Source organism: Leuciscus leuciscus (assembly GCF_965113295.1).
Source record: "Leuciscus leuciscus genome assembly, chromosome: 4".
Lineage (NCBI taxonomy): Eukaryota > Metazoa > Chordata > Actinopteri > Cypriniformes > Leuciscidae > Leuciscus > Leuciscus leuciscus.
Window position 1 is genome coordinate 33,007,036 of NC_138728.1, and position 15,975 is coordinate 33,023,010.

The 15,975-nt window shown below is 38.2% G+C and overlaps 1 long non-coding RNA gene across 1 annotated transcript; it reads right to left on the reverse strand.

The window, feature by feature from the left end:
* Positions 1-6,407: 6,407 nt before the first annotated feature.
* Positions 6,408-8,111, reverse strand: LOC309496209. Its single transcript, XR_014205061.1, has 2 exons — positions 7,583-8,111; positions 6,408-7,104 (listed from the first exon to the last, which is right to left on the reverse strand). It is a non-coding gene; the product is annotated as an uncharacterized lncRNA (long non-coding RNA).
* Positions 8,112-15,975: the final 7,864 nt, after the last annotated feature.

Below are 15,975 nucleotides of genomic sequence, written 5' to 3' on the forward strand. Positions count from 1 at the left end.
AGCAGCAAATTTGAGGCATGATGCTAAAAGCACTGTTCAGGCTTTATCTCTGCAATGCCTTGACATATTGACACCAAACTTTGTATGTGTCATTGTCACATCACTCTGACCACATCACATCAGTTTTGTAACTGCGCCACCTATTGGTAGAAAGTGATAATGCATTAAATCATTTTTATTTACTGTTTCTATGAATTTTAAGGCATTTTGCCTAAAATCCTCTTTAATGTCTTTAATTGCTCATTGTTGCAGTTGGTCTGACACTTTCAGCAATGTTGGCATGTCTTGTCATCTGATTGTGCTTGGCCCCGCTAAATGCTGCTTGCAGCTTTAATTAGGGGCCAAGCACCGAAGGTGCGGAGGCACCTATTGTTTTTGTTCCGGTTCTTATTATTATTATTATTATTATTCTTCTTCTTCTTCTTCCGCTCTGGGAGTCTATGGCAGCCCATAGAACCGCTTGCGGGAAAGTTATGAAATTTGGCACAACGATAGAGGACAGTCCAAAAAGTCACCATGCCAAATTTGGTGTCTTAAAACCAATCCCTCTAGCGCCACCACCTGTCCAAAATTTCACTTTTATTTTGCTAATAACTTTTGAACCGTTTGGCCAATCAACAAAATTCTTTTTTCCTCTGATTCCTGAGCTCATGACGATTCGATTGCACCCTATGACGTCATTTTCCGGCTTATAAATATGGCCGCCATTTTGAATGTGCTGAAAAAGCTACTTTTTCGAACTCGTCCTAGACGGTTTGTCCGATTTGCACGAAAATTGAACCAGATCATCTTCAGGCAGTGCTGACAAAAAGTTATGGAATTCAAATTGATTCGTCAAACCGTTTTCGAATAACGCTCGAACACATTTTACGTAGCGCTTGCGAAAACAGTCGTAGGGCTGTATCTCCGCAACGCTTTATCGGATTCAGACCAAAATTGGTACATGTCATCACAAGCATGACCTGAGGCTACATGCTGCGTTTCGGCGCAGCGCCACCTACTGGTCCGGAGATATGAAAAATGGCTATTTTTGCTTATAACTTCTGAACAATTTGTCCAAAAATCATAAAATTGGTCTCGTTAGATTCAGGGCAACATGCCGAGTCGACTGATATCAAATTTTACCATATCGGCCATTTTGACTGTCGGCCATTTTGAATTTTGTGCTAAAATGCTGTATTTTAAGAACGCATGAACGGATTGTTACGAAACTTGGTATGGGTCATCAGCACGATGTTCTGAAGGAGCGTGAGAAGTTTCGAAACAGCGCCACCTAGTGGTCAAAAGTTAAAACAACATTAACAAAAAGGCTAATAACTTTTGAATAAATCTGGCTACTGAAATGCCACTGGTCTTAATAGATTCCTTGGGTCAAGCCGAGAACATAGATACCAAGTTTACCTTATTTGGCCAAACTTCCTGTCCGCCATCTTGATTTTCATTCAAAACCTACTTTTTCAAACTCCTCCTAGACCGTTTGTCCGATTTTCACCAAAATCGAATCGTATCATCTCCAGACCGTGCCGACTAAAAGTTATGGATTTCGTGTGGATAGACCAAACCGTTTTCGTATAGCGCAGCAGCAAAGTTGAGGCATGATGCTAATAGCACTATTCAGGCTTTATCTCTGCAATCCCTTGAAATATTGACACCAAACTTTGTATGTGTCATTGTCACTTCACTCTGACCACATCACATCAGTTTTGTAACTGCGCCACCTATTGGTCGAAAGTGATAATGCATTAAATCATATTTTTATTGACTGTTTCTATGATTTTTCAGCCATTTCGTCTAAAATCCTCTTTAAATGTCTTTAATTGCTCATTGTTGCAGTTGGTCTGACACCTTCAGCCATGTTGGCATATCCTGTCATCTACTTGCGCTTGGCCCCGGTAATTGCTGCTTGCAGCTATATTTATTATTATTATTCTTCTTCTTCCGACTGGGCGTCTATGGCAGCCCATAGAACCGATTGCGGGAAAGTTGTTTTGGTTTGACATTCTGATAGAGGACAGTCCCAACATTAAATACACCAATTTTGGTGTTTCTAAGTCACTCCCTCTAGCGCCACCACCTGTCCAAAGTTTCACTTTTATTATGCTAATAACTTTTGAAGCGTAAGGCCAATCAACAAAATTCTTTTTTCCTCTGATTCCTGAGCTCATGCCGATTCGATTGCACCCTATGACGTCATTTTCCGGCTTATAAATATGGTCGCCATTTTGAATGTGCTGAAAAAGCTACTTTTTCGAACTCGTCCTAGACGGTTTGTCCGATTTGCACGAAAATTGAACCAGATCATCTTCAGGCAGTGCTGACCAAAAGTTATGGAATTCAAATTGATTCGTCAAACCGTTTTCGAATAACGCTCGAACACATTTTACGTAGCGCTTGCAAAAACAGTCGTAGGGCTGTATCTCCGCAACGCTTTATCGGATTCAGACCAAAATTGGTACATGTCATCACAAGCATGACCTGAGGCTACATGCTGCGTTTCGGCGCAGCGCCACCTACTGGTCCGGAGATATGAAAAATGGCTATTTTTGCTTATAACTTCTGAATGGTTTGTCCAAAAATCATAAAATTGGTCTCGTTAGATTCAGGTCAACATGCCGAGTCGACTGATATAAAATTTTACCATATCGGCCATTTTGACTGTCGGCCATTTTGAATTTTGTGCTAAAATGCTGTATTTTAAGAACGCATGAACGGATTGTTACGAAACTTGGTATGGGTCATCAGCACGATGTTCTGAAGGAGCGTGAGAAGTTTCGAAACAGCGCCACCTAGTGGTGAATTTTTTTTTTCAAATGCTTATAACTTTGGGTGTGGTTGACTTATTTTCACCAAACTCATCTCATTAGACTCCTGAATCCTTGCCGAGTCCAACGATACCAAACATGCTAGGTTTCGCCTCACGGTTTGTGTAGCGTTGTGATTTAGCGCTTAAAAAACATTTGGCTATATCTTCGAAACCGTTTGTCCGATCGAGACGAAACCACCGTCAGAAGTTTGGAAACATAGGTCGATAGCTATACGCCAATGCCCAAATGCGAAAATATTGATGTTTAGGGGTAGTAAATTCCAATCAAAGTCATGTGTCAGTCATTTTTTACGTGTTTTTTCATATAAATGTCTATAACTCTGAAGCGAATTGAGATATTTTCACCAAAATCGACACACATATGTATGGGCTCACTCTGAGGACACATAAAAAAAAATTGTGGGACTGAGCCTCTTGGTGGCGCTATAATAGAACAAAACATGAAATTCCCATTGACTTCAATACAGTTTTGTGAAATAAAGTGCTATACTAAACAAATGCATTAGTGTAATATTACAAAACTCAGAATGTGCCATCAGCATCATCCCCTAAAGGTATTCAAAATATTTTGAGACAGCGCCACCTAATGGTCAAAAGTGACAATCAATTAAATCATATTTTTAATTACTCTTTCTATGATTTTTCAGCCATTTCGCCTAAAATCCTCTTTAAATGTCTTTAATTGCTCATTGTTGCAGTTGATCTGACACTTTCAGCCATGTCTTGTCGTCTTATTCTGCTTGGCCCCGGTAATGGCTGCTTGCAGCTATATTTATTATTATTCTTCTTCCACTCTGGGAGTCTATGGCAGCCCATAGAACCGATTGCGGGAAAGTTGTAATGGTTTGACATTCTGATAGAGGACAGTCCCAACATTAAATACACCAATTTTGGTGTGTCTAAGTCATTCCCTCTAGCGCCACCACCTGTCCAAAATTTCACTTTTGTTTTGCTAATAACTTTTGAACCGTAAGGCCAATCAACAAAATTCTTATTTCCTCTGATTCCTGAGCTCATGCCGATTCGATTGCACCCTATGTCGTCATTTTCCGTCATAAAAACATGGCCGCCATGTTGAATTATTCTCAAAACCTACTTTTTCGAACTCGTCCTAGACAGTTTCTCCGATTTGCACGAAAATTGAACCAGATCATCTTCAGGCAGTGCTGACAAAAAGTTATTAAAATCTAGTTGATTTGTCAAACCGTTTTCAATAAACGCTCGAACAAATTTTACGTAGCGCTTGCGAAAACAGTCGTAAGGCTGTATCTTCGCAACGCTTTATCGTATTCAGACCAAACTTGGTACATGTCATCACAAGCATGACCTGAGGCTACATGCTGCGTTTCGGCGCAGCGCCACCTACTGGTCCAGAGATATGAAAAATGGCTATTTTTGCTTATAACTTCTGAACAGTTTGTCCAAAAATCATAAAATTGGTCTTGTTAGATTCAGGGCAAAATGCCGAGTCGACTGATATCCAATTTTACAGTATCGGCCATTTTGACTGTCGGCCATTTTGAATTTTGTGCTAAAATGCTGTATTTTAAGAACGCATGAACGGATTGTTACGAAACTTGGTATGGGTCATCAGCACGATGTCCTGAAGGAGCCTGAGAAGTTTTGAAACAGCGCCACCTAGTGGTTAATCTTTTTATTCAAATGCTTATAACTTTGGGTGTGGTCGACTTATTTTCACGAGACTCATCTAATTAGACTCCTGAATCCTTGCCGAGTCCTACGATACCAAACATGCTAGGTTTCGCCTTACGGTTTGTGTAGCGTTGTGATTTAGCGCTTAAAAAACATTTGGCTATATCTGCGAAACCGCTAGTCTGATCGAGACGAAACCACCGTCAGAAGTTTGGAAACATAGGTCGATAGCTATACGCCAATGCCCAAATGCGAAAATATTGATAGTAAGGGGTAGTAAAATTCAATCAAAGTCATGTGTCAGTCATTTTTTACGTGTTTTTTCATATAAATGTCTATAACTCCGAAGCGAATTGAGATATTTTCACCAAAATTGACAGAGATATGTATGGGCTCACTCTGAGGACACGGTTAAAAAAAATGGTGTGACTGAGCCTCTTGGTGGCGCTATAATAGAACAAAACATGAAATTCCCATTGACTTCAATACAGTTTTGTGAAATAAAATGCTATACTAAACAAATGCATTGGTGTTATTTAATGAAACTCAGAAAGTGCCTTCAGCACCATTTCCTGAAAGTACCCAACATATTTCAAGACAGCGCCACCTTTTGGTCAAAAGTTATAACAAAACTTCTAAAAATGCTAATAACTTTTGAATAAATCTGCCCATTGAAATGCCACTGGTATTAATAGATTCCTTGGGTCAAGCCGAGAACATAGAAACAGAGGCTGCGTTCCAAACCGCATACTCAATGAGTAGGTACTCAATTTCAATAAGTACTTACTTAACGAGCGCTAAAAGAGTAGGTACTTTATAGCCAGATCTCGTTGAGTATGAATGTGAACCGGACATCTGCCATGTTGACGTTATCATGTGACCTACGACGCGTTATCACACGCGCAACAACTTAAAAGATTTGAACGACACGTTTAATTCATCTATCTGTAAATATCTTGATATTGATTAAACTTGCTCATTTTGTGGTCTTTTTGAAGAAACTGCTGCCCATTTATTTTGTGAGTACATTTAGGGTTGATTTAAGTTCTTATATTTAACCCTACTAATGTGACCCACCGTTTTATCCTTAACGATATTTATTTTTATAACGAAATCCCAAAATTGTCATCTCTTGACTATGTTGTTGATTTCTTTATTTTATATCCAAACATTTTCATCCATAAGCAAAAGTGGCTTACTGCTTTGTTTTCCTCTTTTTCCTGTTAAATTTAACTCTCGTTTCATCCCTCAGGCTTATAAATAACAAAAAATGCATTTTTTAAATGTATTATATCATTAATTAAGAAAATATGTATTAAGATATTCAACCTTATAGGTTACTTTTTCTTGTGTATAAAATCTCATATTATGTTTGCAAACCCATGAGATATATATATATATATATATATATATATATATATATATATATATATATATATATATATATATATATATATACATGCATATATATATATATACCTGATAACATCAGTAACTGGACAGCCCTACCTAGGACGGTTTTCCTCAGCGTTTGTAATGTCTGCACAAAGGAGACGTTGGGCAGCTGTGTGAAGATTCGCCTTTGGAGAAAACTGTTGATTTTATACTCGAAAAATTTAGGCTAAGTATCATTATTAAAAATTAATTTTACCCCAGAATGAATTGCATTGCTATCCCACCCCAAAACATACAATAACAACTTGTGCTGACCAATTAATTATATTACTTTTTACTGAAAATGATATAATTCAATAAAACAAACTAAATGTAATGTATGTCATTTGAAATAGCTATGTATGAATACACTCTAGATGTGTACGTGAACATATCTACATTTTCATTCAAACAATAAATAAAGCATTAATTAAATAATTATATTTTATTTACTGACAACAATGAGAAATATTACCGTAATAAATTAGTCAAAGAATGCATATACAAGTCAACACATGAAACAAAGCTTTATTCAAACTACAATCATGTATGTATATAGGCTACAGGCGCTGAACCCCACATCCTTCTGCCATCTCAACACAGCGGTTCCCATTCTGCGGCTTTATTCTGATGAATCAGCTGACCGCCAGAGGTGAGCCGTGCCTTTGTGTCGGAGGTTGTTGCGTGATGTGTTGTGCTTCACAATCTGAGGCAATAAGGGCAGGTGGAGTGATGGAGGGTCTCGTAAGGGCTGGTGGAGTGATGGAGGCTCTCGTCCATGGCACCATCTCCAGGATTCAGCTCTGGGCTCCTCATCCTCAGTGCTCACACCAGCCTGCTGACATTTCAGATCCTACAAAAATGCACAAACATAACACAAAAGCAGTCATTTAACCGCACAATGTCATTTGATTTCAGTATTATTTAGAAGACAAAAACGCTTTTTTTCCACAAATGTCGCCATCATCTTTCTTTGCAGGTCCTGCTCCACCACAAAAGATCTGCAGCAAATGCACAGAAATCAAGAATCAGAAAAGTGCTGTAATAGCTCTGTTTGAAATTACAATAATTAAAATAAACTACAACTTAAGATTTAAATATTTATTCATTTCTGTAATGTCACAAAGCCTTTGATGGCAGCATTCAGCTTCATGAGCCACTCTCCACCGGATAAACACACTGTTCATCTGTCCCTGTAACATCCAGACGAGATTCACATTACCTCTGTGATTTATGAACTCAACACTACATTTACATGTTGAGGTTGTTTTAACTTTTTATCCAACATAAATGTTCCTCAATTTATCAACAGTAATGGACAAATAAAATAGATAACTTATGTTTAGTTATAGATTTGTTCTACATAATAGCACACATCACTCAGATGCCTATTTCATATCTATTAGACGTAGTAATCTGCAATTCTTATAGAAGATTTTCTTGCCAGATATTAAATAGACATTTAGTAATTGTATTTAAGATGTATACGGTTTAAAATGTATGCAAATCCACTTTGGTGACGTATGTGTCCTTGCTGGAGCTCCTCTGTTAGCTACATAATAAAATGTGATTTACAGCAAAATCACAAATATAGCGTCTTTACATCTTCAACAATTCAACAGTTTACTGTACAGCAGTTCAACACATGCGATCATTTGTTTTAATACTCACATTTGAAAACAGTCTCGTCCGTCATCCTTTCCGTCACGTTCGAGTATGACCTATCCTTCTTCTTCTTTTTTATGACGTATCCTCTCGCGTGGCCTCCTGGGATAGAAGAGTATCCACGGATCAGCACTCAAAAATCTGGGCGGAAGCAGTAAGCCATCCGGGAACTTCTCGCCTACTCTTTTATGAATACTGATGTTTCGAACGTACTGCTTCCTTCACGTACTGTTTTCGCCTACTATATAGTAGGAAAGTAGGCATATTCGAACGCACTTAAGTCCGAATCTCGCGATAATTAGTACGTCACCCAGGTAATTCTCGCCTACTCTTTTGGATTCATACATACTTTTTCGCTCGCCTACTCTTTTTCCCATACTAAATAGTAGGGAAGTATGCGGTTTGGAACGCAGCCATAGTTTTCCTTATTTGGCCTAACTTCCTGTCCGCCATCTTGATTTTCATTCAAAACATACATTTTCGAACTCCTCCTACACCGTTTGTCCGATTTTCACCAAAATCGAATCGTATCATCTCCAGACCGTGCCGACTAAAAGTTATCGATTTCGTCTCGATTGACGAAACCGTTTTCGTGTAGCGCAACAGCAAAGTTGAGGCATGATGCTAAAAGCACTATTCAGGCTTTATCTCTGCAATGCCTTGACATATTGACACCAAACTTTGTATGTGTCATTGTCACTTCACTCTGACCACATCACATCAGTTTTGTAACTGCGCCACCTCTTGGTCGAAAGTGATAATGCATTAAATCGTATTTTTATTTACTGTTTCTATGAATTTTCAGGCATTTTGCCTAAAATCCTCTTTAATGTCTTTAATTGCTCATTGTTGCAGTTGGTCTGACACTTTCAGCAATGTTGGCATGTCTTGTCATCTGATTGTGCTTGGCCCCGCTAAATGCTGCTTGCAGCTTTAATTATTAGGGGCCAAGCACCGAAGGTGCGGAGGCACCTATTGTATTTGTTCCGGTTCTTATTATTATTAGGGGCCAAGCACCGAAGGTGCGTAGGCACCTATTGTATCCGTTCCCGTTCCTATTATTATTATTCTTCCTTCTTCCAACTGGGAGTCTATGGCAGCCCATAGAACCGATTGCGGGAAAGTTGTTTTGGTTTGACATTCTGATAGAGGACAGTCCCAACATTAAATACACCAATTTTGGTGTTTCTAAGTCATTCCCTCTAGCGCCACCACCTGTCCAAAGTTTCACTTTTATTTTGGTAATAACTTTTGAAGCGTAAGTCCAATCAACAAAATTCTTTTTTTCTCTTATTCCTGAGCTCATGCCAATTCGATTGCACCCTATGACGTCATTTTCGTCATAACAATATGGCCGCCATTTTGAATTGTCCTTAAAAGCTACTTTTTCGAACTCGTCCTAGACGGTTTGTCCGATTTGCACAAAAATTGAACCAGATCATCTTCAGGCAGTGCTGACCAAAAGTTATGGAATTCAAATTGATTCGTTAAACCATTTTCGAAAAACGCTCAAACTAATTTTATGTAGAGCCTGCAAAAACAGTCGTAGGGCTCTATCTCCGCAACGGTTTATCGTATTCAGACCAAACTTGGTACATGTCATCACAGGCATGACCTGAGGCTACATGCTGTGTTTCGGCGCAGCGCCACCTACTGGTCCGGAGATATGGAAAATGGCTATTTTTGCATATGGGTCATTCTATATTTAGGGGTACATTTCATGTCAGCCAAAAAGTCAGGAAATCAGTATTCTTTTTTGAGCAATAAACTAGGTGGTTAAATAATATATGTCCTTAATGTGCTAAATTAGTTATTTGGCAAGCTTAAGCTCTAATGATTTTTTTTTTATATGTTAATGAAAATTAACATTTGATTCATTATTTTGTCAACTGTGTTACGGACAAATGCTGTGTCAAATGAAACATGAATGAAGTAACACATGTTTGATAACACATTTGTTTGAAAGTTTTTTAGTCTATTCACTAGAGTTTTTGAGGTTATCTGTCTAACTGATTTGTAAATATGAATTGGGGGCTTCATAATGGTCGTTGTGGGATGATGTCATGAAGGATGAAACTTTTCTTCAACATAAATTCACAGTTTGCTGAATTTAGTATTATTCATCATCCTTACCCAAGATTTCCATTTCCAGAGATATCCCTATCTAGTTTTCTGACGGTTTAGTTCACATTTAAAAGATTTATGACATAAAAACCACACTTAACACAGTTGACAGAGAAAGTAACACAGTTGACAGAAGTAACACTGTTGACAGGACACATTAGAAGGAAAAGAGAAAACTTCCTTTAAGATGATAACTTTCTTTTTATTCAACAAATGTAGGTTTAAGTCAATCATGAGTAATTCTGAATGGTTTATAACCCTTGACAAATGTGAATATATTATGTTATGGATACTGAGTTCATAGAAAGTGTGGCCGTGATGAGATCAGTTAAGTTTATCCATTGTAATGCAAATCATGGTTTTAGGCAATTTGTAATTTTGTGTAATGTAAATGTAATTTCCATATAATGTAGTGTGAGCATAAATTGAAACTGAATTGTCAACATTGTCAGTTGATAGGTAACACAGTTGACGGGTAACACGGTTGACATTTCGGCCATTTTAGGGCCTTGTGCAAAATGCTGGCCTTGGACTAGTTAGTAGATGACCTTGATTAACTTATGTTTTTATATTCTTTCTCTACACATTTATAAATATAACATGTGACGCAAGTTCACCAGAACATGTTGATAACACAGTTGACGGTCAATGAATCTATTCTATGCGCAGACAATAATATAGATAATATATTGAAGAGGAGAAGTTATGAATTACCACACTGTCTTCACATTTCCCTCCAAAAAAGGAATTGCATCACAGTGATGTTGGACATGTGACTTTGGAACAAATCATTGCTGATTTATAGGGGGTTTTATAGGGAGTAACACAGTTGACACTGATTTCTCTGACATACACAAAATGGGTGATTTAATGTAGATGCATGAGCAAAATATTTTTTTAAACACCTTTCTCACAAGTTAATGATTATTTTGGACAATATTTATAAGAAATATATACAGAAACATGCATTCTAGAGCTAATCTGAAGAGCAAAACCTCATATTTACCAAATCGGACAGCACAAAAACAGCAACTTCCAGTATAGAATATGCTATTTTTGCAAGATAAAAGATGGGTATCTGTTGGATTTTTGTATTAAATGAATAAGAAATGTCCCTTGATATAAAAGTGATCATTGATTGAAGTGAAATGTTCATGATTTAAAAAAAAAATTATAATAGAGTCCATGGACCTGACATGTACCCCTAATTATAGAATGACTCATATAGCTTTTGAACAGTTTGTCCAAAAATCATACAATTGGTCTCGTTAGATTCAGGGCAACATGCCGATTCGACTGATATCCAATTTGACCATATCGGCCATTTTGACTGTCAGCCATTTTGAATTTTGTGCTAAAATGCTGTATTTTATGAACGCATGAACGAATTGTTACGAAACTTGGTATTGGTCATCATCACGATGTCCTGAAGGAACCTGAGAAGTTTCGAAACAGCACCACCTAGTGGTGAATTTTTTTTCCCAAATGCTTATAACTTTGGGTGTGGTCGACTTATTTTCACGAGACTCATCTCATTAGAGTCCTGAATCGTTGCCGAGTCCCACGATACCAAACATGTTAGGTTTCGCCTTATGGTTTGTGTAGCGTTGTGATTTAGCGCTTAAAAAACATTTGGCTATATCTTTGAAACCGTTTGTCCGATCGAGACGAAACCACCGTCAGAAGTTTGGAAACATAGGTCGATAGCTATACGCAAATGCCCAAATGCGAAAATATTGATGTTTAGGGGTAGTAAATTCCAATCAAAGTCATGTGTCAGTCATTTTTTACGTGTTTTTTCATATAAATGTCTATAACTCCGAAGCGAATTGAGATATCTTCACCAAAATTGACACACATATGTATGGGCTCACTCTGAGGACACATAAAAAAAATGGTGTGACTGAGCCTCTTGGTGGCGCTATAACAGAACAAAACATGAAATTCCCATTGACTTCAATACAGTTTTGTGAAATAAAATGCTATACTAAACAAATGCATTGGTGTAATATTACGAAACTCAGAATGTGCCATCAGCTCCATCCCCTGAAGGTACCCAAAATATTTCGAGACAGCGCCACCTAGTGGTCAAAAGTTATAACAAAATTTCCAAAAAGGCTAATAACTTTTGAATAAATCTGGCTATTGAAATGCCACTGGTCTTAATAGATTCCCTGGGTCAAGCCGAGAACATAGATACCAAGTTTTTCGTATTTGGCCAAACTTCCTGTCCGCCATCTTGATTTTCATTCAAAACCTACTTTTTCGAACTCCTCCTAGACCGTTTGTCCGATTTTCACCAAAATCGAATCGTATCATCTCCAGACTGTGCCGACTAAAAGTTATGGATTTCGTGTCGATAGACGAAACCGTTTTCGTATAGCGCAGCAGCAAAGTTGAGGCATGATGCCAAAAGCACTATTCAGGCTTTATCTCTGAAATCCCTTGAAATATTGACACCAAACTTTGTATATGTCATTGTCACTTAACTCTGACCACATCACATCAGTTTTGTAACTGCTCCACCTATTGGTCGAAAGTGATAATCCATTAAATCATATTCTGAATTACTTTTTATATGATTTTTCAGCCATTTCGCCTAAAATCCTCTCTAAATGTCTTTAATTGCTCATTGTTGCAGTTGGTCTGACACCTTCAGCCATGTTGGCATATCCTGTCATCTGCTTGCGCTTGGCCCCGATAATTGCTGCTTGCAGCTATATTTATTATTATTATTCTGTTATTTCTTCCGACTAGGCGTCTATGGCAGCCCATAGAACCGCTTGCGGGAAAGTTATGAAATTTGGCACACTGGTAGATGACCATCTGAAAAGTCACCATAGCAAATTTGGTGTCTTAAAACCAATCCCTCTAGCGCCACCAACTGTCCAAAGTTTCACTTTTATTATGCTAATAACTTTTGAACCATTTGGCCAATCAACAACATTCTTTTTTCCTCTGATTCCTGAGCTCATGACGATTCGATTGCACCCTATGACGTCATTTTCTGGCTTATAAATATGGCCGCCATTTTGAATGTGCTGACAAAGCTACTTTTTCGAACTCGTCCTAGACGGTTTGTCCGATTTGCACGAAAATTGAACCAGATCATCTTCAGGCAGTGCTGACCAAAAGTTATGGAATTCAAATTGATTCGTCAAACCGTTTTCGAATAACGCTCGAACACATTTTACGTAGCGCTTGCGAAAACAGTCGTAGGGCTGTATCTCCGCAACGCTTTATCGGATTCAGACCAAAATTGGTACATGTCATCACAAGCATGACCTGAGGCTACATGCTGCGTTTCGGCGCAGCGCCACCTACTGGTCCGGAGATATGAAAAATGGCTATTTTTGCTTATAACTTCTGAATGGTTTGTCCAAAAATCATAAAAATGGTCTCGTTAGATTCAGGTCAACATGCCGAGTCGACTGATATAAAATTTTACCATATCGGCCATTTTGACTGTCGGCCATTTTGAATTTTGTGCTAAAATGCTGTATTTTAAGAACGCATGAACGGATTGTTACGAAACTTGGTATGGGTCATCAGCACGATGTTCTGAAGGAGCGTGAGAAGTTTCGAAACAGCGCCACCTAGTGGTGAATTTTTTTTTTCAAATGCTTATAACTTTGGGTGTGGTTGACTTATTTTCACCAAACTCATCTCATTAGACTCCTGAATCCTTGCCGAGTCCAACGATGCCAAACATGCTAGGTTTCGCTTCACGGTTTGTGTAGCGTTGTGATTTAGCGCTTAAAAAACATTTGGCTATATCTTCGAAACCGTTTGTCCGATCGAGACGAAACCACCGTCAGAAGTTTGGAAACATAGGTCGATAGCTATACGCCAATGCCCAAATGCGAAAATATTGATGTTTAGGGGTAGTAAATTCCAATCAAAGTCATGTGTCAGTCATTTTTTACGTGTTTTTTCATATAAATGTCTATAACTCTGAAGCGAATTGAGATATTTTCACCAAAATCGACACACATATGTATGGGCTCACTCTGAGGACACATAAAAAAAATTGTGGGACTGAGCCTCTTGGTGGCGCTATAATAGAACAAAACATGAAATTCCCATTGACTTCAATACAGTTTTGTGAAATAAAGTGCTATACTAAACAAATGCATTAGTGTAATATTACAAAACTCAGAATGTGCCATCAGCATCATCCCCTAAAGGTATTCAAAATATTTCGAAACAGCGCCACCTAGTGGTCAAAAGTGACAATCAATTAAATCATATTTTTAATTACTCTTTCTATGATTTTTCAGCCATTTCGCCTAAAATCCTCTTTAAATGTCTTTAATTGCTCATTGTTGCAGTTGATCTGTCACTTTCAGCCATGTCTTGTCGTCTTATTCTGCTTGGCCCCGGTAATGGCTGCTTGCAGCTATATTTAGGGGCCAAGCACCGAAGGTGCGGAGGCACCTATTGTATCTGTTCCCGTTCTTATTAGGGGCCAAGCACCGAAGGTGCGGGCACCTATTGTATCTGTTCCCGTTCTTATTATTATTATTATTATTATTATTATTATTATTATTCTTCTTCCACTCTGGGAGTCTATGGCAGCCCATAGAACCGATTGCGGGAAAGTTGTTTTGGTTTGACATTCTGATAGAGGACAGTCCCAAAATTAAATACACCAATTTTGGTGTGTCTAAGTCATTCCCTCTAGCGCCACCACCTGTCCAAAGTTTCACTTTTACTTTGCTAATAACTTTTGAACCGTAAGGCCAATCAACAAACTTCTTTTTTCCTCTGATTCCTGAGCTCATGCCGATTCGATTGCACCCTATATCATCATTTTCCGTCATAAAAACATGGCCGCCATTTTGAATTTTCCTAAAAAGGTACTTTTTCGAACTCGTCCTAGACGGTTTGTCCGATTTGCACGAAAATTGAATCGGATCATCTTCAGGCAGGGGTGACAAAAAGTTATTAAAATCTTGTTGATTCGTCAAACCGTTTTCGATAAACGCACGAATACATTTTACGTAGCGCTAGCAAAAACAGTCGTAAGGCTGTATCTCCGCAACGGTTTATCGTATTCAGACCAATCTTGGTACATGTACTCACAAGCATGACCTGAGGCTACATGCTGCGTTTCGGCGCAGCGCCACCTACTGGTCCGGAGATATGAAAAATGGCTATTTTTGCTTATAACTTCTGAACAGTTTGTCCAAAAATCATAAAATTGGTCTTGATAGATTCAGGGCGACATGCCGAGTCGACTGATATCCAATTTTGCCATATCGGCCATTTTGACTGTCGGCCATTTTGAATTTTGTGCTAAAATGCTGTATTTTAACAACGCATGAACGGATTGTTACGAAACTTGGTATGGGTCATCAACACTATGTCCTGAAGGAGTGTGAGAAGTTTCGAAACAGTGCCACCTAGTGGTGAATTTTTTTTTTCAAATGCTTATAACTTTGGGAGTGATCGACTTATTTTCACGAAACTCATCTCATTAGACTCCTGAATCGTTGCCGAGTCCAACGATACCAAACATTCTAGGTTTCGCCTTACGGTTTGTGTAGCGTTGTGATTTAGCGCTTAAAAAACATTTGGCTATATCTTCGAAACCATTTGTCCGATCGAGACGAAACCACCGTCAGAAGTTTGGAAACATAGGTCGATAGCTATATGCCGATGCCCAAATGCGAAAATATTGATAGTAAGGGGTAGTAAAATTCAATCAAAGTCATGTGTCAGTCATTTTTTACGTGTTTTTTCATATAAATGTCTATAACTCCGAAGCGAATTGAGATATTTTCACCAAAATTGACACAGATATGTATGGGCTCACTCTGAGGACACGTAAAAAAAATGGTGTGACTGAGCCTCTTGGTGGCGCTATAATAGAACAAAACATGAAATTCCCATTGACTTCAATACAGTTTTGTGAAATAAAATGCTATACAAAACAAATGCATTGGTGTTATTTAATGAAACTCAGAAAGTGCCTTCAGCACCATTTCCTGAAAGTACCCAACATATTTCAAGACAGCGCCACCTTTTGGTCAAAAGTTATAACAAAACTTCTAAAAATGCTAATAACTTTTGAATAAATCTGCCCATTGAAATGCCACTGGTATTAATAGATTCCTTGGGTCAAGCCGAGAACATAGAAACCAAGTTTTCCTTATTTGGCCTAACTTCCTGTCCGCCATCTTGATTTTCATTCAAAACATACATTTTCGAACTCCTCCTACACCGTTTGTCCGATTTTCACCAAAATCGAATCGTATCATCTCCAGACCGTG